The 24,626-nt window shown below is 42.0% G+C and overlaps 1 protein-coding gene across 1 annotated transcript in view; it reads left to right on the forward strand.

The window, feature by feature from the left end:
* Positions 1–3,824: 3,824 nt before the first annotated feature.
* BACH1 (BTB domain and CNC homolog 1) overlaps positions 3,825–24,626 on the forward strand; it is a 590,796-nt gene continuing 569,994 nt past the window's right edge. The window contains exon 1 of the mRNA XM_044072741.1: positions 3,825–3,911. The gene's annotated coding sequence lies outside the window, so the exon portion shown is untranslated. The remainder of the gene's footprint in view (positions 3,912–24,626) is intronic.

A 24,626-nucleotide genomic window follows, 5' to 3' on the forward strand; every position in this document is an offset into this window, starting at 1 on the left:
CAGTCATTATTCTTCCATCAGACTTCCTTTCTCCCTCCCTACCCCCTCTGATTAGGGGGACATCTGTCCTCCTTAAAGAATTGGACTCTCATTACCAGCAATCAGCAGGTACTAAAATTCAGGCAAAGAGGTTACAAATGGCAGTTCAAACAGCCTTTAATTCGATAAGGTTTCCCAGATTTTCCACCAAGCCAACAAACAGAGGTCTTGAAGCAAATACAGCTTCGCTGCACCTATGGTTCTGTGGAGCCAGTACCGGACACGTTAGGAAAAGGGTTTTACTCTGCTTTTCTTACTCCCCGGAAAAAAGGGTACTTGGAGGCAGGTTGTGGACCTGCCAAGGCTCGACACATTCTTTCAGGTAACAAAATTCAAAATATTAACCCTTCAAAAATTGCTGACCATGATCACTCACAAATATATACATGGTAATCTTAGATCTGAACGATGCATACTGGCACATCCCCATAGTAAAGTCTCACAGGAGGTTTTCAGAGCAGGTGTGAGGCATTATCAGTTCTGTGTTGTGACTTTTGGCTTGTCTACTGCACCCAGGTTTTTCGCAAAATGCCTAGCCCCAGTGATAGCCCTTTACAGGTCAAAGGGCATTCAGATTTACCCCTACTTAGACAACTGCTTCATTCTGGAAATAGATCTAGAAAAACTCAAAGCAGAACTACTTAACAGACAAATACCGGCTTCCCTGGGGTTCACCTTCAATACCCAAACGTCTTAGACCATCCTTACAAACAGAATTGTGTTTCTGGGGGCTTGACTGGACTCCTCACTTCAGAGAGCCTTCCTTCCTCCAGACAAGTTCATCTTTCTAACCCTGTACGTCAAAAAAACTCCTTCTTTGGAACTACATCATAGCCAGAGAGCTCCTCAGAGCTTTGGATTACATGATCTCTTGCATCCTCATGATCCTCCTGGTCAGACTACATATGAGTAAGCTGCAGTGGTATCTCGGAAATGTGTGATGCCAACATTCTCAGTCTCAACTTCAGGGTGAAGTTTCTGCCTCGTTTCAGGAAAGAGTTTGCCTTGTGGGCCTGAGCATGTTTCCTCAACCTGGGCCTTCCCTTCAGGTTTATCCCTCAGAACAAAACTTTAGACGCCTCAGAAATAACCTGGGACCCCACTACAACAACTTACAGACTTAAGGTAGATGGGACTCCCATTTAAAGAACAAACACATCAACCTGAAAGAACTGATTGCTTTCAAAGACCAATGAAAACCAGGAGTTCTGCTAGTAAAGACGGACAGTACCATGGTTATGTGGTAAACTCAATAGTTCTGCACCTTATGGCACAGTACCTGCCAGGAGAAACCAGTATGCTGGCAGATCACCTAACCAGGAGCCTGTCAGACCCTCACAAGTGGCAACTGATTTGAAATTTTTTTCTCTGCATTAAAGTAAACTTGTGGATCTGTATGACTCTGGGCTTGTCCTACATCCCTTTCCCTTAAGGACAGGTTTAACAGTTGCATGCCTCCAATCATGAGAAATCTCTCCATATTTATATGACCTAGTAAATAGCACATATAATGGCACAGTAAGTTCATGCCAAAGTGTTCTCAGGTCATTACTAATTCTGTATCCTTCCAGTGCTTTGGTTGGATGTTGTTTGCATAGTTAATTTTCAATGTAATCTAATTTGATTTCAGTATCCGAGATTACCTGGATGTCACTAGGACAGTTTACCGCAGCAATTGGTTTGCATAAGATTTTGTAAATATTTCTATAATCAGTTGTCTGTGAATACATTTTAGAATCTGCACACAGTTTGTCAGTTTGTATGTCTTTACTTTTACCACATTTCTTTGTCTGTAAAATGGTTTCCTGTTATGCTCAATATCTTTTATATATAAACTTCAAATTTTTCTTGATCTTGTCTGACTCTTTTAATTTGCCTGTCCTACTTGTAAAGTCTTGGCTTGACATCTTTTCCATTTCTTATTTTTTGTCTCACCTTAATCAGTTATCTTGTTCTTATGGGAAAATGTTCTCCTAACGTTGTGTGCCTAGATCTTGATGTTGAACCTTTTTTTGTATTTTTCTGCATTAAAACCATTTCTTTCAAAACTTTCCACATTCCTTCTGCTGTTTTTTTCCATTGAACACACCAACTCCGAGATCGCACTACAGTGGGGAACAGGTAAATTCCCTATTCCGCACTATAGTGTGCCTTAGACAACATGCAGTTTGCTTGTTGATTTAGTTGTACATCAACATGTACTGTTGTTTGTACAACTAAGCAAACTGTTGCTTAGATCGTGGTACAGCAGAGGTAAGCAAATATTCCCTTTCCCCACTGTAGTGTGATCTTGGAGTGAGAATATTTAAGTGGGGGGCATAGCCCCCTACATGGGGGGGGTGCAGGAGGGCTTGCCCCCCTACATAAGCGTGATAGTGTTTTATTTTTGTAGTGTTTTTTTTTTTTTTTTTTTTTTTGCGAAAGTGCATTTTTGCTAAAAATGTTTTGATTTAACATACTTTTGATATAGCGACATAGATCCATATTATATAATATACTGAACGTGTGTGTATCTATATCATATATATATATATATATATATATATATATATATATATCTGTATAATATAATTCTTCTTTCGGCTTTTCCTGGTTAGGGGTCGCCACAGCGGATCATCTGTCCGCTCATGATTGGCAGTGGAAGTTTACAGTGTTGAGTTGCCAGCCCGGCACCCAACCTTCCACAGAAGGCACACACATGCACACACTCACACCTAGGGCCAATTTAGTGTGCAGTCCACCTACTGCATGTCTTTGGGATGTGGGAGGAAACCGGAGCACCCGGAGGAAACCCACACGACCACAGGGAGGACATGCAGACTCCGCACAGAAGGCACCCCAGCCGAGAATCGAACTGGAGAACCTCTTGCTGTGAGGTGGCAACACTAACCGCTGCACCACCGTGGCCGCCGATATATATATATATATATATATATATATATATATATATATATATATATATATATAAAAAATATATATCTGAGAGGCAATCTGTGCCTGGCCTGCAGCACGAGTGATCTCTGACCCTGCCCCAATGGAAATGCTGCATGTCCGCAAGTCAAATGGGACAAGAGTCACTTGCTCCAGGGATCTCAACATAGTGTGTGACATAAACAGAACATGTTAGAGAATGTTAGAGAGACAGGTACGTCTCCCAGAGATTGCTGCTCTTCTGTAATAAACTCCCACTTCACATGAAGCAGAGCTCCTCAATCACCCTATTATGCCAACCCTTGATAGTTGGCTGGGAGACCAAAATTCATTCCATGGGTGGCACCTATGTCCCTCATGGACAGGGGTATTCAGTGCTAATTACTGACTCGCTCTGCTAACAATGACCATCTAACCGTGGTCAGCTAGGGAGCAAGGGTATTGCATGGCTAGGCTTGTTAAAGCCCTAGGGCCATTAGCCTAATAACCTTCTATGTACCTGTGTGTGTGTGTGTGTGTGTGTGTGTGTGTGTGTGTGTGTGTATGTATATGTATGTGTGCATTTACCCACACAGTTGTCAGCATCATTTGTGTCTTTTGGAAAGATGTTAGACTTTTAAAACAAATCCATAGTAGTAGTGCTATGAACCCCCTGTCAGAGGTTTTTCAGTCATTTAGAGCACAATTTTATGCATGAAAAGGTATCCTGTTTATTTTTTAATAGTATCCTATCTGTTACTAGAAAGTTTCACATAAGGCTGACTCTTATCTGAATCTGCTTTAAAACACTTTGGCTCGAATCTAGTTGCAAGATGTTTGAGCTTTTTTTTTTTTTTTTTTTCTATTTCTAGGTGTATGTGCTGGACGTTTCTCACTTTACATAGTCAAGTAGTGGTGACAGCTGAAATCTGCAGATTTTTGGTCCCATGTTGGTTATACAGGTAACACTTTTTCAGCTTTTAAGAAAATACTGTTTTCATTGTAAGAAAGCTATTTCATGAAAGTCTGCTGTAGTTAGTAAATTATCATCTTTTAGTATGTATTGCTGTCCTTTACTATGATTTTTTATTGCTGGAGTCCCTTTCTTGTCACTTTTCTGTGGAGTCATCTTTATTTGCCATTGTAAAGTATTTTTAGTTAGTGGAGTCTTTCATGATGATGAATTTGATCTGTTTTGGTAATACATTGTGTCACACAAATGTTTTAATCCAATTTTTATTTTCATTTTCTCACTCCATTGTTTTTTCTTGTGCTAATAACTGGATAGTGTTTTCAAGATTACAGATTACAATATGCTGGAGTTTCTAAAAGTTTATTTTTAAGTAGCAGAATGACAATACCACCACAAAATTTTCTCCCACCAAATGAATATTTAATTCTAGACATTTTACTGCTAGAAAAATAGCTTACTTTTTTACGCAGTTTAGTGTTTGAGGTTTTTGGAAAGGTGGATGTAAAAGATCCCATGGCACCTATCAAAAAGAGTAGGCAAAGTTGCCCATTGCCCTGGTCAAATTTCTCCTACGGGTACCACCTATGAAGAGAGGACATTTGGCTAGTGGGACTTTCCCGATCAAGTAGAAGTAAAATGAATAAATATTTGTTTTTTTTTTTTGCATACTGTGGCGTGTCACCTGCAGTGCTGCAGAACAGGTTTGGGTTCAGCCCTGTAGTATTAGATATAGCGTTAGGAATATCTGCAGTAGCTTTGCAGTTAAATTTATCCTTTTTTTCCTTTCCGTTTCTATTTTGCCAAGAATCGGTTATGCTTACTTAATGCACATTAAAGCATCAAAGCGTACAAAATGGTCATGTGGCCATCATTTAGTAAGCAAGTACTCATACAGCCACGTTGTCTACTTCTTGGAGCAAGAGCAAGACGTGAAGTTCTATAGATGTAGGAAAGAGAAACTTGTAGAAAGAAAAACACTTTAGATTATTTTGCTTTGTAAAGAATAATGATGAGTGAAAGTGCCCTTCAAGTCCCATTGTCAGAAAGATCCCTTGAGCTTCTCCAGGCTTTTGCTGGACAATGTTAAAAGTCAAAAGAAATGAAAAGCAAACATTCTCACAGCTGCCTGGAAAGTGCAGTTGGAATATCCACACTTTTCAAAATGATCTATAAAAAAGGTCCCCAGATATTTCCCCTTTGTCCATTGTTGAGACAAAGTGTCATTTACAGAATAAGTTGTGGTTAGAGTACAGTGATCTGCACAAAAATGTGTTGACAGTCAGGTAATGGTCATTTTTATTAATGGAAGTAGACAGTTTTTTTCAAAAAAATTTTTAGGGAGCAGATTGTGGCATTTTGAAGAAAGTCCAGAGGAATGGAATGGAGCTGCCTTTTTGGCCCTAAAGTTAGAGACCCTTGCCAGATGTGAGAAGGATGGAAAGACTGTATCTGCTGTGGGTGTACATTTTTCCACTCCTCAACGGCTCTCTTCCAGGAACCAGAGGAGTGGGAAGCTGTGGTTCAAAAAGTCCCAAGGTCCTTTCCAGGACTTGCATGGCAGCGACTCTCCCCGGGGCAGTGCGGGGAGTCACAACGGAAGACACTGTGCTAGAGGCAGAGGTGACCTACATAATCTTGGTTCCAGGGATTCCTTCTCTGATGACTCCTGTCAGCGCTGCTGAACGGAGGCCCAGTTGCCTTACTCTGGAGGCAGTCGGGGGATTCTTATCCCTGCATCTCCCTGCCTGCTTCAGATAACATCTGACATTTGGGTGCAGAGAGTTATATCTAGAGGTTGCAACATTCTCTCTTCAAATCGTTCCAATTATCCAAAAAGAATCCCAGATGTCCCACCCAGTCACAGGGATGCAGCAATTTTAGAAGTACAAAAACTGCTTGACAAAGAGTCATCCAGACAGTTACACCAGACCAGATAGGATCCAGATTTTGCTCAGGATTCTTTAGTGCCAAAGAAAACAGGGGACTGGAGATCAATTTTGATCTCAGTGTTGAACAAATTGGTTTGGCATTCAAAATTCTTGATGGTCACAGTTCATTCTATACTTCCGTTCTTAGGAAAAGATAATTGGATGTACTCAAATACACATCCTGAAGATCTACTGTCACACAAAAATAGACAATTGCCCCAGAAGATTTCTGCACTTCCGGCTGGGAGACTGTCATTACCAGTTCAGAACCCTGCCCTTTGGTCTAACCACAGTCCCCAGCCCACTTCAGACTGCAAGGATTCCAGGTGTTTCTGTGTCTAGATGACTGGCTCATTACAATTAGGCATCTACTACTACAAGCAAGGGACTATGCCCTTCAAAATTTTTTGTTACTGGGAATCGCAGTAAACTACGAAAAATCCCATTTAGAACCAACTGAACATTGAGTTCATTGGAGCAGTGTTAGACACAAGTACTTGCATTGTCTCTCTCCTCCAGGAAAGGCTTCACAGAATAAAACACCAAGTCAACCAGATCATTCACAACAGAACACTAGCTTGCAAGACTGTTATTGCAGGCTCTGGGTTCAATGGCAGCCTCCAACACTTAGGTTCCTCTTGCCTGTTTTCACATGTTAATTCTACAATGGCTTCTATCATCACAGTGGTCACTACTGACCCATCCTCTCTCTCAAGATCTAATCACCAGTTTATGCAAGAGGAACCTGTGTGGTGGCTTCATTACGATGAGATTCTAACAGGCCGTTCTTTTGTTCTTCCTCCACACCAAGCCATAGTGAACATTAACACTTCCTGGATGGGGGGGGCATTATCTGGGAAAGACTGTCCAAATTAGTTGGTCCCAGTTTTAGGCCAATTTGCATATAAATGTTGTAGAAATGAGGGCAGTGCTCTTAGCGTTGCAAGCATTTCAAGAAGTTCTCCCCTTAGGAAAGATTGCAATTCAATCAGACAACATGTCTGTAGTTTGGTACATCAAGCAAGGGGGGGAACCAGATCTTATCCCCCTTTGTCAAGAATCACTTTGGTTATGGCAATGGGCAATTTCATCTGGCCACTTTCTTATTGCAGTGCACATTCCGGGGAGCACCAATGTGCTTGAGCAGGTGCATTCTAATGTCTCACGAGTAGTCTCTCAACCCTTTGGTTCCTGAAAAGATTTTCTGTCATTGGGGTCAGCCATGCTGCAATCTATTTGCTTACCCCAAAGTGCAGCAGCTATTTTGCTTTGCCCCCCCCCCCTTCCGGGGGAGTCACCGAGAGAGACTCCTTCACAATTGCCCTCTGGTCTGCTTTATGCCTTTCCTCAGATTCCCCTCATTTCTCATTTTCTGAAGAAAGACAAAACATCGGAGAACAGAATAATTCAGTGCCACCTTTTGGCCTCGACAAAAATGGCTTCCCTATCTTTGGCCTCACCTAATTCCGAAACCTTGGATACTGGATCCAGATCTGCTGTCCCATCCAGATGGACTAATTCACCAGAGCCTTCACAGTCTCAAGCTCAGTGTGTGGCTTCTCCAGTTCCCTTGATAGCCAGGCATACTACCGTCACTGCCCCAGTTCAGAGATTTGACCTAGCCTCCCACAAAACTTCTACTAGATGCTTATACAGTAGCAAGTGGCAGAAATTCTCATGATGGGCAACAAAATAATCTTGATCCATAGTCTGCACCAGTTCATAAAGTACTGTAATTTTTAGCATCACTTTTTGATGCAGGAATTTCATCTTCTTCGACTATTGGTGTGCATCTAGCTGCAATTTCAAATTTTCATAATGGTCTAGATAATTATTGCTGTAATATCCTACAAGCTTTTGTAATGCGTTTCTAAAGGGGACATTACTGCTCAGGCCTCCATTTAAGAATCCCACAGCACCTTGGGACCTCAACCTAGTGTTACAGTTAATTGCTTCCCCTTTTGAACTATCTGCAAGTTGTGATCTGAAGTATTTATTTTAATTTATTCATTTATTTTACATTTGTTTACCGGGATAGTCAGACTGGGTACATGTCCATTTTCAGGGGAGGCCCGGGGAGAAAAGCTCCAAATAGAAAAACTTACATAGATTACACAAGAAGTTAGATAACAGTAGAAAATATAAAACAAAGTGATTATGTACAATGGTTTAGTAGTGTTCCCTAGTAGGAACTCGCAATTCTCATGGACAGACGCAATTAAAAGCAAGAGATGTCAGATTGGATATACAGCTTGGTGATGTAGTTGCATGTTATGATATTTACAGATTATGGTTTTGGTTTATAACTTAATCAGGGTTGGTACATGGGCAAAGCCAATTTTCTTTGAGATACTGTTTGAGATTTTTTTTGAAGAGACTTTTGGAGGATTGTAGGGTTATATAGTTTGGCAACAAATTCCAGGTTTTGCCAGCAAAGTTGGCAAGCAAGGATTCACCAGCAGAGTTATTAGCTTTGTGGGTTTGGACCAGTAGTTTGTTGGCTGACCGTAGGGATCTCAGGTTGCTATATGGCTTAGTAATATAAGTGAGGGGGTATCCTCAGGATGGTACAGAATTTTGTGTGCTATTAAGAGCCGATTGATTTGAATTAAGCTGGGCAGTTCTAGCTACTCTAGTTGTTTTAGGTTCTGGCAGTGGTGGGTTCTGTAGGTGGAGCCAGTGGCGAATCTGGCAATATGGTTGTAACTATGGGACATCTTACCTAGTTCGGATTTGTTGAGATTTGAGAGTACAGGTAAGACATAAGAGTAGAGAGTAGGTGTTGACTGGGTGATTGCAGTCCTAGCCAGTGGGGTTAAAATGTCTTATTTCTATGCAGTGATCCAAGCTTTTTATTTATAGTCTGTATGGTTTTGTTGAAGTGTAGGTTAAATTTTAAATTGTTGTCCTATGATAACCCCTAGATGTTTGGTGTGTTGATCTGGGAGATAGTGGTACCATTGTTAGACATGACAGAGAATGTGTGTGTGGTAGATCTGCTAGTGGGGGTGAACAGTAGAAGTTTAGTTTTTTTTGGGGTTCAGCAATAGGAGTTGGTTGGCGAGTCAGTTCTCAATAGTTTTAAATGTATTTTGGGTTAGGATTTGCAGTTCAGATGAGGAGGTGGCTGAGCAGATCAGAGTGGAATCATCTCAGGAAGGTAGCTTTAGGGGTAGCAGTGTGAAGGTTGTTGATAAAAATAGAGAAGAGTGGTGGACCTAGTATAGAGACTTGAGGGACACCAAGTGTGAGAGGTAGCTGGCTGGAGAGTTTGTCCCGCCATAGTACCGCCTGTTGTCTACCAGGCAGGTAGGACTGGAACCACTGGATTTGCGTGCTTATTGAGGGAAATTGATTTTAGAGAAAGAATGAGAAGCTCATGGTTGACCGTGTCAAAGGCTTTTGATAGGTCAAAAAAGAGGGCGGAGGATAGCTAGTCATTCCTGTTTTGATTTATGGCATTAGTAAAGGAAAGGAAGGCTGAGGTGGTGCTGTGGTATGGCCTGAAACCATGTTGGGAGTTGGATAGTAAGTTATTCTGTGTAAGGTATTGCATTAGTTGCTTGTGTACACATTTCTCCATTATTTTGGCTAGTGGGGAAAGAATGGCAATGGGTCTGTAGTTAGATATGTCTGTAGAACTACCACCTTTATGGAGTGGGATGAAGTGGGATATTTTCCAGAGGGGAAGGGATAGCGCTTTCGGATAAGGTTCTGTTGATAATGATAGATATGGGATATGCAATGGCATCTGCAGCTATTTGTAGGTACTCTGCAGGGAGGAGGTCAGCAGGGAGAGTGGTAGGTTTTATATTTATTATAAGTGTTTTGATAAAACTAGTGGATATCAGTTGGAAGCTAAATTGGGGGTGATTAGTGGGTAGATTAGGGGTGTGGTTTAAGTTTGTGGTGGATGTCCTTCAAGGATGCATCTGCAGTCTTTACAAATGGGTTGTCCTGTCGTCAGGCAGCCCTTCGGTCGGCCGGATTCCAAAGTCTGGGTCTGGCTTCGGCTGGTGTCGCACTTCACCCGACGTCATTGCGGCAGTCATTCGGGTATAAAGGCATCAGCCGACGCCATTTTCCTCAGTCTTTCTTGCGCTGGCCGAAGCAGAAGCTGTTCGCAAGTGCCGGTCGGTCAGATCCAGAGATTACTTCTACCGAATACTACTTCGAAAACTTCTATAAAGCTAAGTACCCCGTTGGGGACTCTTTCTTGCCTCAGCCGATGTCAGAGAAAGTTAATAACGGTTTATCTTGTGGGAAACAAATACCTCATAAAGATTTCCACTCCTATTGCATTCATTGTTTAGGCCCAGACCACGACGTAGCAGCTTGTCTAGCCTGTGCTTCTTTTAACCGACGGATGCTTAGACGTCGCTCGGACTTTGCTGAGCAGATTTTCGGCTCCGATTTTGCCTACATTATGCTGTCGGATCCTCTGACTACGCAAATAACCAAAAAACGCAAAGAAAAGGACCGACACTCGTGGTCCGCGGTTTCGGCCGAAGCCGCGGTTAAGCAAACCACGAGCGTCTCGGTTTCGGCCGAAACCGAGCAAGCGGTTCTTTCTTCAGCCGATAACTTGCCTTCTGCCGAGGCCTCTTCTAACCTGGTAGAGACTGCTTCTGAAATCCAACCTTCTGTTGCGATTTCACAGGATTTATCAGACACCATTCCCCTAGATATTTCTACCCCTGCACGTGGAGCTGCTAGGCCTCCACCAGCTATGTCTATTAAGGCCTTTGCCAGGGCTAAAGCAGCCAAAGCATCAAAACCTGTGCCTGCCAAGCCCCCCTCTCACAGGCCCAGCACCAGCTCCCATATGCTTTCCTTGGCAGAGGATCTCATCTCTTTAATTCGTGGAGCCCAGCCTCATCCAGACAGGGCCTCTCTCCCTCCTCCAGAAAAGAGGCCTAGAGCAGAGCCCCTTGAGCCAGTGGCTACAGATGATTCCTCTGATGACTCAGAACATGCAGACCCTCCTGAGGCTTCTTATTCTCCTTACGAAGACTCTGATGCTGAGGAGTCCATCCCTTCAGTCTCTCCTCCTGAGGAATTTTCCTTTGGGGAAGCCTTGCATGCTATGAGGGAACAATTTCAGTGGCAGGGCCAAGATTTCTCGGACTCTAGAAAAAGGCTTAGGACCTTTCTACATTTGCCACAGCATAGGCCTTTAGCTATACCTCCAGTTCTACCTGTTGTTGATGATGCATTTAATGATGCTTGCACTGCTCCTGATACTTTACCTCCGGCTCCTGCTAAGCCCGATAGGTACTACAGGGTCCCGGACACTCATCACCACTTATATAAGGCTCCTTTTGCAGATCCAGAGACTATCTCCCAGGGCCCTAAAGCCGTAGCAGCTACTTCTTCTAACCCTCCCCTCTGAAAGGGAATCCAGGTCCTTAGAGAGATTGGGTAAAAAAGTTTACACCTCTGCTACTTTGTCAGCTAGAGCTTTGAACTGCCAATTTCATATGATTCAATATCAAGAGTTTATGCTTGACCAGTTGACTAAAAAGCTGTCCTCTGAAGAATCTTTAGATAAAAAGTATGTTCAAGAAATGTTACATAACATACAGCAGGTTAGTAACCATTCTTTAAAATGTGGCTATGATGCACTGGAGGCTTCCTTTAGATCAGCCATGACTGGCACAGTTATCAGAAGGCATGCATGGTTGAAAGAACAGGCATTACCAGACCATGTCAAATCTAAGCTTTTGGATGCACCTATGGACAAGGTCAGTTTATTTGGTGCCCCCGCACAACAGGTACTAAAAAAGATGGAAGAGAAAGCAAAATCTGTGCAAACAGTGAAAGATTTCTTACAAGTTCAACCTCCAAGGTTTAGCAGGAACTGGCCCTCCAAGAATTGGTCCTTTCCGGACTCCTCTAAGGCACAAAGAGGCAGGAATAGGCGCTCTAGATGCAGAAACCAATCCAGGGGTGCCTACAGGGGTCGCCAGTGGCAGGGTAACAACCAACGAGGCACGGATACAGCTACCACCACTACAACAACTCAATCACAGTGACTTGGCGGTGGCACCGCCTACCAGGGAACAACTAGAAGCACCCTTAGGCGGAAAGCTAACATTATTTTCAAGAAACTGGCACTGCATTACAAGAGAAAAATGGATTTTGCAGACTATAGACAAAGGTTACAGGTTCCATTTCCATACACGACCAGGAAAGACAGGAATGCCAAACCTACCACCTTCTCAAAGGGCAGAAGCTCTAAAACAAATATCTCAATTATTAAGAATGAGAGCTGTGGAAAAGGTACCATTTATGGAGCAAGGGAAGGGATTTTACTCCAGGCTCTTCCTGGTACCAAGAAAAGAAAACAAATGGAGGCCTATTCTAGACCTGTCCGCTTTAAACACATTCCTCATTGTTCCAAAATTCAAAATGCTGACCCTACAGCAGCTTCTTCCCATGCTGGGCAAGGAGTCTTGGCTGGTAACTCTAGATCTCAAGGAGGCATACCTGCACGTCCCCATAAGACCAATTTGCAGAAGATACCTCAGATTTCTTGCAGGATCAGAGCACTATCAATTCTCAGCATTGCCCTTTGGCTTATCTACTGCGCCCAGAGTGTTCACGAAATGCCTGGCATCAGTAATCGCTCATTGCAGACTTCAGGGAATTCAAATCTATCCCTACCTGGACGACTGCCTGATACAAGCGGACAACAAAAGCAAACTATCAGAAGACTTACAAAGAGTCATCTACCTGCTGCAAGCCCTGGGATACACAGTCAATACAAAAAAGTCAAGGCTGATTCCATCCCAAAGAATAACCTTTCTGGGTGCAGAACTGGACACATCAAAACAAATGGCATTTCTAACTGCAGAAAAGAAAGAGCAACTTCCCCTCTACTTCTTGGCATTAACAAAGCAGAGCCATCTAACTGCAAGAAAAGTGCTACAAGCTCTAGGCTTCATGGCATCCTGCATACTACTGGTCCCTCATGCCAGGCTGCATATGAAAAAGCTACAGTGGTACCTAAAGAATTTGTGGTCTCAGCACAAGCACAGCCTAGAAACCAAAATTCCAATGATCCCATGCCTGAAGCAAGAGTTCTTATGGTGGGCTCAGGCCTGTCAATCAAACACAGGACTACCCTTCTGCAAAAGTCAACCAAGACAATCCATCACGACAGATGCCTCAGACCTCGGTTGGGGGCACACATGATGGGCAAGTGCATTCAAGGCCTATGGACTCAAGACCAGCTGCACCTGCACATAAATCTAAAAGAAATGATGGCAGTAAAATTGGCAATCCAGGCATTCAGACCTTTTCTCCAAGAAGGCCAGTTGATGATAAGGACAGACAACACCACAGTTATGTGGTACATCAACAAACAGGGAGGCACACACTCATACCCTCTATGCCGGCTGGCAATGGACCTATGGGATGTGGCTCTGAGCTACAACATTCAGTTACAGGCAATTTATGTACCAGGGAAGGAAAACATTCTAGCAGACATATTGAGCAGAACTACAACAGATGCCCACGAATGGATGCTGCATCCGGACATCTTCAAAACCATCACAAGAGAATGGGGATTACCACAAATAGACTTGTTTGCATCCCCATTCAATCACCAGTTGAAGAAATTCTGCACGAGGACTTACCACCCACTTGCTTGGAAGGTGGACTCCCTATCCTTCAGTTGGAAAGACCTGACAGCATACGCATTCCCACCACTTCCTTTGATGCACAAGGTGCTTCTCAAGATCAAAGAGGAACGTCCGAGGATCATTCTGATAGCCCCAGACTGGCCAAGACAACATTGGTACCCACTGCTGAGGAGCATGTCCCGGGAACAAATATGGACACTGCCCCTGATTCCATTACTGCTGACACAGAACAACTACAACATCCTGCATCCAAACCTAAAAACTCTGCAGCTAACTGCCTGGACTGGAACATTACATAACAGCAATTAACCCAAATTTATCCCAAAGGGTTAAAGACATAATCCTGGAGGCTCGTAGACCTTCAACAAGAAAGAATTATGCAGCAAAATGGAAAAGATATCTCATCTGGAGTACTGCAAAGGGGCAAGATGTGACACTGGTGAACATAGCCAACATCCTGGAGTACTTGGCGGAGCTCTTCCATACAGGCCTGTCCTATTCCTCCATCAAGATACATGCATCAGCTATTTCAGCAGAATACAGCTTGGATCCTCCTGTCTTCTCGATCCTCTGCTCAGACAGTTTCTGAGAGGAATTAAAATGTAAAACCTCCCAGGAAACCTCCATTGCCAGCATGGGACTTGAACTTTGTGCTGGAAAACTGACTCTACCTCCTTTCGAACCAGCAGCTACAGCAGAATTGCAATACTTATCCTGGAAGACTGCTTTCCTGCTGGCAATAACTTCAGCAAGAAGGGTCTCTGAACTACAGGCATTAATGGCAGTACAACCCTTCCTGATCTTCCATCAAGATAGTGTCCCTGAGAACAAATCCTACATTTATGCCTAAGGTGGTATCCAGAGTCTCTTTAAATCAGGCTATCCACCTTCCTACATTCTTCCCCAATCCACAGAACAGGCGAGAAAAGCTCTTACATACCTTGGATGTACACAGACAATTACGCTACTACCTGCACAGGACAAAAAACAATAGAAAAACTGACCAGCTTCTGGTAGCATATGCAACAGGAAAGGAAGGAAAACCAATTTCTAAACAGACAATCTCCAAATGGATAGGAAATTGCATTAGATTTTGTTACTCCTACCATGGAAAGAAAACTCCAGAGAACATCAGGCCTCACTCCACAAGGGCTACAGCCACTACCACAGCTTTCTTATGAGGAGTGGCTACCAAGGACATTATAGAGGCTGCTACTTGGACCTCCGTGCATACATTTGCCAAGCATTATAACTTACCTCTATACTCTAGATCCCGTGCTGGTTTTGCCACTGCTGTTTTGCAAGCGATCCTGACTACACCATAATCTACTCTCATTTCCTCCTCCCCTAGTTTAGCTATGGTATTCTACCCATTTGTAAAGACTGCAGATGCATCCTTGAAGGGCATAGTACAGTTTTGTACCTACCATAAATGTAGATGTCCGAGAGGAATGCATCTGCAGTCAGGATTACCCATCCTCCTTCCCCTCTGAGGTACTCCTAGGGTACTTACCAATCTTCAGCTAGCTTGGGGGGATCTATTATGGTGTATTTGTTTGTATATATGTACATACATGCTTATTTTGTGTGTCTGCTCTCTACTATTTGGAAACTTTGGCATTTATCCAAATTTAGCCATCCAAGAGGGCACCTGGCATCTGGGGCAAGAAACAGAGGAAAATGGCGTCGGCTGATGCCTTTATACCCGAATGACTGCCGCAATGACGTCGGGTGAAGTGCGACACCAGCCGAAGCCAGACCCAGACTTTGGAATTCGGCCGACCGAAGGGCTGCCTGACGACAGGACAACCCATTTGTAAAGACTGCAGATGCATTCCTCTCGGACATCTACATTTATGGTAGGTACAAAACTGTACTTTAGTTGATTTGCTAGGGATTGGATTGTTTCAGTGAAAGTTATTGTAAGTGCCAGCTATGGTCTCTGGGGAACTGTGGGTGTGGTTAGCTGGGGTTGGGGTGGTAGAATGATCAGGATGAAGTAGTTGATTTAAGCCTGCCCAGAACTTTTGAGGGTTGTTTTGGTGTTTTTGTAGATTTTGGTAGAAGCTTTTTTTTGTCTAGTAAAATAGATTCTTTTGCATCATTTCTGAGTTGACAATATTTTAGATGGTCAAGTGGGGCTTTAGTTGTTCTCCAGCTGGCCCAGGCTTTGTTTCTAGTTTTGATTTTAGATTTGGTAGTCTTTTGTGAGCCATGGTGCTGTGTTCTAGAATTTATTGTACGTGCTGGAGCATGGGAATCGCGGATGCTTAGGAATTTTGTGTTAAAGTGAGCTATAGCCTCTTCTAATGGTACATTTTTTTTTAGTTTTGACCAGTCAACTGATTTTAGTTTGTTTAGGAATATAGCAGTGTCAAAGTGTTTCCTGTTTCTAAGCGTTTTATATTTGGTCTGGTGAGGGATTCCTGCCTTACGTTTTATGATATAGTTTAGTAAATGGTCGCTAGGGTCATCAGGGAGAGTGCCAGCTGTGTACAGTTGTGGGTTGGTTATTAACTAGGATCCAGTCTAGGATACTTTCCCTATTGGTCGGTTTGTTTATCCCAGTGGGAGAGGTTATGGTCTGTTTAAACCCAGATAAGTTTATAGGGGTAAGGGGGGGGGGGTTCAGAGGAGCAGGGGTGCCAGTCGGTAAGGGGGGGTTTCAGAGGAGCAGGGGTGCCAGTCGGTATTGAAGTCAGCAAGAACTATGGTTTCTTTGGGATGGGTAGTGGCTAAACCAGTATAGGATATCCTCTAGGGTATTTAAGTTGTTGTCTGTCGGAATGTAAGCACAGACAATGTTCAAGCATTTGTTCTGGTTAATCTGTAGTTTGGTTGAGGAATTCTGCATTATTGAATTGGGGTGGTTGAATGGTGTCTCTATTAACAATTAGAGTATTTTTGTAAAGGAATGCTATCCCACCTCCTTTCCTTATAGTACAGTCTAACCAGTTAATATATCCTTGAGGTAGTATCTCATTGTCAGTAGTACGAGGTTTTAGTTAGGTTTCCGTAAGACACCATGTCTGTGGAATGGGTTGCTAGGAGGGCGTGTAGGTTGGGGATCTTACTGTTAATACTTCTAATTTAGGTGAAATGCTAGGAGGGAACTAGTGGGAGTAGAAAGGGGTAGCTTGATTGTAGGGGTTGTGGTAGGGGAGTGAAGGTTATTGGGTGGGGGTGGGCCAGGGGTTGGGATGGATGTCCCCATGTGTTATAAGGTTATAGTGACAGGATACTTTAAGCTTTAGGAGTTTGTTTATAAGTTTTATATAGTCTCTGTTTTTAGGATTATGTTTTGTGGCTTTACAGGGGTGATATTTTGTTGAGGGTGGTAGATTCGGTGTGCTGGGGATGGTGAAGTGTTTGGTGTGTGTGAAGTTGAGTGGCTGTTTGGGTAGCGAATACCATGGTCAAGTTTTTGTTCATAGGCAGTAAGATGGTAAAATAGAAATAGTATAGGCAGTAGGTTAATTAGTATTTTTTTACTTGTTTGTATTTTGTTAGGGGAGCGGGCAAACTTTGATGGTTGATTTGTGCTAACAGGGTGTGGAAGAATGGAAGTGAAGGAAATGGTTTAAGGGGGGAGGGCTGTTCAGTGATGTATGAGGCTCATTGGTACTTAGCATGAGGGAAGTGGCTAAATTTAGTTTAAATGTAGCACTAATGGGGCAGGGAGAGGAGCGGAGCAAGAAATTGGGGGCAGGGAGGGGAACAGAGTAAGCCGGAGTGCAGCGAGGGCGAGCAGAGCGGGGCTAACACTGACTCCATGCATTTCCTTAGGCTTTTGGTATGTATGGTTATATGTTTGACTGTATATTTTTAATTTGTTTTTTTGCACAAATTTATAGACTGTTTAAGCTGTATTTTATACACTTGCAGGTTAATTTTATAGCTGCAGGGTATAATTTTCTGGGCTATGTGAGGAAGAGCAGAGTGAAATTACTGTGTTCAGGGTATTTTAGGTGCAAGAAAGAAGATACTGGGGGCAAACTAGCTAATTTTAGCATTATGGAGGGATCCAAATTACTGTGGGAGACAGCCTAAAAGGTGCCTTTAGACCCAGATCAGCAGTATGCAGTACTTGCTTTAAATTCTAATCTATGTCCCGTTTTTAAACACAGACAGCAACTTCAGCAGTACAATTTGGTGGAACATTTTAGCATTAGGAGCCTTATTTAAGAATTGGAAGTTTTGTGCTGTTGACCCAGTATGGTGGCTGAATTTAACAGTTTAAGCAGAAAGACTTTAGAAAAAAGTACTAAACTTAGTTAAGTTTGTTATCGAGGGTAGACCAGTCTGGCTGTCTGTTTGTTTTTTTTTTTTCTTTTTAAAAGAATTCCCAACTGAATGCAGACCTTATAACTGTGCAAGCCTTTCATGGTGGAAGCCATGGGAAGAGAGAATACCGAGTTTACAGCAGGAACAGTCTTGGAAGACTATTTTTGATAAGTATTACCTCTGCTCGGAGAATTTTGAAATTACATGCTTTATCTTGCAAACCCTCTTACCTGACCTTCCATAAAGATAGAGTAGCTTTGAGAGAAAAATCCTTCCTTTTTACCTAAGTTGGTTTCTGATGCACATCTCAATCAAACTATACAATCACCTGTATTTTCCCCCAATTTTTCAAATAAAGGTGTATATTGCCTCCATAGGCTAGATGTTCACAGGCAATTATGTTTTACCTTCATAGAACAAGCGAATTCAGAAAATACGATCCATTTGTTTCCTTTTCTCCCACTGCTCTGGGCAGACAAGTTGCCAAAGTTACTTTGGCTAAATGACTCAACGATTGTATAACCTTCATTTATAACCAAGTGCAACTGCCGGGAACCATAAAAGCACATTCTACAAAAGCTATACCCACTTCATTTTTCAACGCCAGTGCTTCTGTAGATATTTGTGCAGCAGCTACTTGGGCATCTCCTCATACCTTTATTACTCATGACAAACTGGATATGGCCTCCAGGAGGGATGATCATCATTTGGTTCGATGGTTCTTTGTAATAGTCTTCCATGAGACCTCCCAAGTTTTTTTTAGCTGGGGACTCTGTCCCATTGTCAAAGATTACGTGAAGGTTGACAACATCAGATAAAGAAGTTACGTCTTGCGTCTTATCGTAATGTTCTATCTGTGCTGTTGATCTTCACTTATCCTTGACATCGCCACCCACCTTTCCCATGCCCTTTTCAGGTTTCTTGGTGGAATCGACCTATCCTAGCAGGAAACTTTATTCCATTATGGTTACAGATATAGTCTCTGATCTGTTATGTTTATGTCCGTCATTATATTGTGCAAACTTGATCTGAGGTAACTGAGAGGAGCATTATGGGTAAGATGAAGCTCGAATTTTTGGAGGGTGCAAGTTGGCGTAATGACAGAGTTGGTTCTAAGATTTGGAACTGAACCCACTGTCAAGGATAAGTGAAGCTCAACAACACAGATGAAATGTTATGGCAAGACATAATCTCTTTATCTGTGTAATATCTAATAAACCTCCATCCATATGTATTACTGTGCATAAAAACAGTAAAAATGTCAGTGCTTTGCAGTTGAGAGAAAAATAAAACATGACTGTTTTCTTGTTTACAGCCTCAAAAATATTTATACAGTGAAAACCAGTAGAAAAAGCACAAGGTTGGTTAGCAGCTTGATAAAGGCAATATGTTAAGGTTGTGCTGTGGTTTGAGTTTTATTTGCTGATATAGATACATTTATTAATTTTCTACATGCAGGTCTTATGTTCATTTGATAGGATGTCAGGAGGGCTGTGGTCTGCAAGGCTAGTGTTATCTTTTTAAAACTTTCCAGGAAAACTTTGCATGTGGAATTGGCAATGGCAGTTTACTCCTTAGATCAATGGGTTTTAACTGTTTTGCTGTTTATTGACATTTATTTATGTAGTGTAAGGAGCATACTTTGTGGTAGTATGATCTACCTGTAGTTTTCCATTTTTACTAAGCTTCATCAGTTTCATGGCTTTTCTTATTTTTTTGTTGATCCAAAAATGTTTTTTTTTCATAAAAAAGTTGGATAATTGGACTACAGAGTTAAACATTTCTGGGGCTTTAGATGGGTCATCTTGCTGGTAGTGACCCTCCCTCCCCACCACCACCACACACGCACATTAATTTCCAGAAAAGGCATTAATATTCACCAACACTGCAGCCTTGTCTTCTGACCATCCCACCTGATCAGGTTGGGAACCTCATAATCGCTGTTCTCTCTTCATAGTGATCCATATAATTGTAAACACAAATGATAGTGTGCAGAAAGGCAGTCTGGTCAATGGAGGTGAGTGCCAACAGCTCTTCACCAGGTAGCTGTAAATATCCCTTTTGATTTAATAAGTAAAAGATGACGATCCAGAAGCTTGTAAAAAGAGAATAAAGATACTTTACCTAGAATGAGTTTAAGCATTACAGTTGGCAGGTAAATGTCCAAATAGATGAACAAATTTTACATAGAAGCAGAAAAGCGATCCTTTTGAACAGATCCGTTGCAAGAAGGAAAAAATTTTCTCTCTCTCTCTCTCTCTCTCTCTCTCTCTCTCTCTGTCTGTCACTGCCTGTGCCTCTGTATGTCTCTTTACTTTCACTACCTCTCCCTCCAGCTGTTCTTCTCCTGATTGTCCTTGTATAAAAGAATTGCTGGATTGTAACTAAAAGGATTTGAATTTCCATGTAGAGAAACAGAGGTGTTAAAAGAACTCACAAGTCACAGACTCACAAGTCACAGACTCCAGGTAGTATTCCATCAAAACAGTTCCGATGTGTCAACGGTCATTTAGCAGTGTGTTTTTTACATCTTTATTCATACAGGAACCACAAATGTAAACAAGCATATTTTCACATTCATATACTACTAAGCCTGTTTACTTGGTTTTAATTAGCTATTTCTTTGAAGAATCTTCTAAATGCGTTTTTATGGCCCTTGGTTTCTTCCCTGGGGATAGTCCCAGATCATGTAATTTCTTTTTAGAGAATTAGCGAGCTGTAGATCAGCACCCAGATTGGAGAACGAATGTTCTCCAGCAAGGCATTAATGTACAGTATTGCCTGCTGAAAAAAAAGTCCACCGCTTCACGGCAGCATATCAAGCTGCCATGGAGCTCGGACAGAAAAAAAGTAACGGCCACCATTATTTTATGCTCACTAAGCAGAGCTTTAGCTGTTTAGCGAGTGTAAAAGAAAAAAGAAAAAAAATTGAAATAAAACAGCATGTGTGTGTCTTGTGTGTGTGAGTTTGCATGAGAGTAAGAGAGAGAGAGAGATTGAGCTATGAGGCATTGGGCCTCATAACACCCCTGGACAGGCATTAATTGCCCATCAGCACTCGCCCTGTCGGGCACTGTTGCTTGCATAACATCAGTTACAAATGCCATGTATTTTTTTTGTTTTTACTTTCATAGGAAAAAGGGTCTCTGGTTTAAATGTATTTCCATACCACCAACCAAACATACTGCAGTTTAAATAACATTTTAGTTTTTCTACTACATATTTATCAGACTGATGTGCATCTGAAATTTTTGTTACTTTCTGGTTAGGAAAACAGTGGCATGTTTGTATATAAACCTCATAAAAGTGCCTTATAGAAACATTTCTAGTTAAAGCAGCTGGGAAGTTTTAAAGAAACTGGTGATGTTGCTGTTTCTGTACAAAACCGTGATGACAAGGTGAGTTTTGGTTAAATCAGCAGTTCATACTGGACTGACTTTCAGGGGCATCCATTTCTTGCTGTCTCATGACAACTTGATTTTAATCTTACAAGAACTGCAAGTGAACTTTCTAGCTTGTCTGCTTTAGAATCACATTGCAGTTGCTTGCTGTAGCTAGTTGATATGTTTCTGGTGCCATTTCACTTTTGGATAATTAAAGTATATTTATCTAAAGAAGAGTGGAACTGCAATTCTAGTGGCAGTAGAAAGGTAGCCTGGTCTGTCCGAGTTTGGAAACGCACAAGGAGGCTTAAAGTGAGATCATTTCATTGGCAAGAGTTTTTTTTTTTTTTTTTTAAGTTTGGTCACTTTTCTTTGAGTCTGTAAATTCTGCTCCTCAAAAGGCAGTGGTCCTTAGCAGTGCATTGTATAGAGGCAGGCACTTAGAAACTGAAATTTCCGTATAAAACTTCCATGTAACTTTGCCCAGTACTCAGTTGCATAAAGAGCAACTTGTGTACTGAGGAGCTACTGCATAGTTGTAGTTTCTGCCCGCTCAGCACCCAAGTTAGCTTGTTATATCATCCCTTTGTAGTTCATCCAAAAAAGGTCTGACACCATGGATGGGCACTTTCCCAGTTTCTCACAACGCAATTGGTCAATGACCAACAAAACAGAAAAAAACAAAGAATTCCACCGAAACTATGAAGCCAATAACGGTTTAATGCTCAAGTCCACAAGTTTTCACATAAAAAATTCCATATATCCACGAACAACTAAGCGCTTTCGCCAAGGTTAAAAAACCATAGGCATCTTCAGAGTTCATTTACAATGCATTCTCCCCTTTTATACAACTTCCTTTACATTAATTAACCAATCACTTAATACAGTTGATAATCACTTAAAACCTAATAAACTGATTTTTAACAACTGCCTAATCTACCAAACAGGCTTGTCAAATAATCAACCATGCCCCCCCAGTAAAAACACATCAAAGTATACATAAAACTTCATTTTTTCATTTATGCACATATGTTACCTTCACTAAACATTCATATACAATAGTGTAGAGATTGATATTTCATATAAAAAATTAATTATACTCTCATTACTTAATGATACTTAGGATGTGCTAAAAAAATATAAATAAAAATACAATAATATATATGTATAAATAAAAAATGAATGATGAAAATTAAACTTGTACAAATCTTGTTTTAATAACTAAACAATTCTACCCTGTTTTATTTTTAAAAATGGCTTTATGGAAATAAAGTCATTGAGTCCTGGCGGACTCGTTGCATTAGTCCGTATCTGCCATAGGGACTCATGTGCCTCTAAAATAGACTCCCAGTCTCCACCCCACTTGTCAGTAATTTTGTCAATGACAAAGAATAAAAACTTGCTGAAATTCATACATTGTCTAGAGTGCAAATATAAGGCCTTGTGTGGATCCTTATTTTTAATAGCTCTCAAATGCTCACCAATCCTGTCCCTTAATGTACGGGTGGTCTTCCCAATATAAAAACCAGGACAGGAGAGGCAAGTGGCCACATAGACCACTCTCTTAGAATTACAATTACTTTTTCCTGGACACTTCACCGAAACCCCAAATCCACCAATGTCCACATAAGGTCCATTATTGATGTACCTACAATTCTCACACTTGGACATGTATGAGCCTTTATTAACAACCACATGGTGTGCCTCCAGTATATTTTTAATGTTACTGCCTCTACTGTGTATTATTTTTGGCTTAGTGCCTATAACTGAAAACATATTTTTGTCAAAAATAATATCCCACCCTTTATTGATAATTCCCATAACTTCAGATGTTCTATTACTAAATTGTAAAACCATGCCCGTGGTTCTAGACTCCGCCCCATTTGATTTATCTACTTGTGGATAGCTTTCCATAGCCAATATCGGTTGAAAATTATTCCATAGTTTCTTTTCTACCTCCTTCACTTTTATTAACAATTTAAGGGGGTACCCTCTCTCCAAAAACATTCCAATTAAAGTATACATTTCTTCTTTCAAGGTTGACCAGTGAGGAAGGTAAATTTAAATTCTCACCATCTGTCCTTTCACCAGACTATTCTATCTGTAAAGCCTAGCACTTACTCCTACAGTACTTGCACCTTGATAAAGCACTCTTATTATAGATAGTACCCCACCAGCCTAAAACCCACTTCCCCCGGAGTCCTTTGAAAGTCTCTTTATCTACTACTTCTAGTATGTCGAGGGATCAGTTGCTAGTGTCCTCTCCAGCTCAACTGGTGAACCTGGGAATATTGAGGCAATGTTACAATTGCCTCATGTACACAGACAATCCTCTCCTCCTCCCACAAAACACAAATACATGCGAGAGATGCAACTATACGGCCAAACTGGAGGCTGAGCTCTCTCAACATAGGACTGGCAAGACCAGACAGGAGGAGAAGGTAACCACACACAATACATACCCAGTCACACATGGTACCATCACAACTTCAAATCATACACATACTCACACAAAGACATACTCGGAGGCTCTGATCAAAAATTTACCAAAACAGCAGAGGCCACCAAAGCAGACACCCAAACAACTACCACCTCACGACCTAACACATGCAACACATAGACCACACAGTCAGAGTGTCAAACAGTCACAGCCCTTAAGGCCAAACAAAATGCCACACACACTTGTCATTGGTGATTCCATAGTCAGACACACTGACGTCCCGCTCACCAGACTGAGTAAGGAGAAGGTCACAGTAAGCTGCCTGTCGGGCGCTAGAATCCGCCACATAACGCAAGCACTCAGGTCTCTCAACAGCAGGTACAAGTACGACTCAGTCATTGTCCACGCTGGTGTCAACGACCTGAGATGTACCTCCTTGGACTACATGAAAAGGGACATCGAGGAGCTCTCTGATTATGTAGCCCAGGCAGGTATGACCCTGACCTTGAGCAGTATCCTACCTTCACCTAGAATGATGCCACAATACAGTGATAAGATGATCAGCTTTAATAATTGGCTTAAATTCTGGTGTCATTCAAAGGGGATCCAATGTCTGTCTGCCTGGGATGACATGCTGGACAAGCCACGCTGCTTCGCAAGGGACGGCTTGCACCTGTCACCTCTGGGCTTCCGGATATTGGCAAAGGCTCTTGCCACCCCCATAGTGCCTTTTAGGCAAGGCTCAGATTCCAAACCTACCACCCTAGAACACCAAAAGGAAAAAAACTAAGGGTAATGCTGCTCAATGCCAGAAGTCTCACTCTCAAGATGCACGCACTCGAGGCCCTTCTCAATATGGAGAACATCGATGTCTGTGCTGTGACAGAAACCTGGTTCAAGGCTCCTGAGAGCACCCCAGCACTAACAGGTTTCACCTCATATCATGCCCGTTCGGCCCCAAATCCGGACAACACCAAGAAAGGAGGGGTGTCCATATTCATAAAGGACACCCACACCTCAAGG

This window comes from Protopterus annectens, chromosome 5.part0 (assembly GCF_019279795.1).
Source record: "Protopterus annectens isolate FY-2018-M chromosome 5.part0, PAN1.0, whole genome shotgun sequence".
In the NCBI taxonomy this organism is placed as follows: Eukaryota; Metazoa; Chordata; order Ceratodontiformes; family Protopteridae; genus Protopterus; species Protopterus annectens.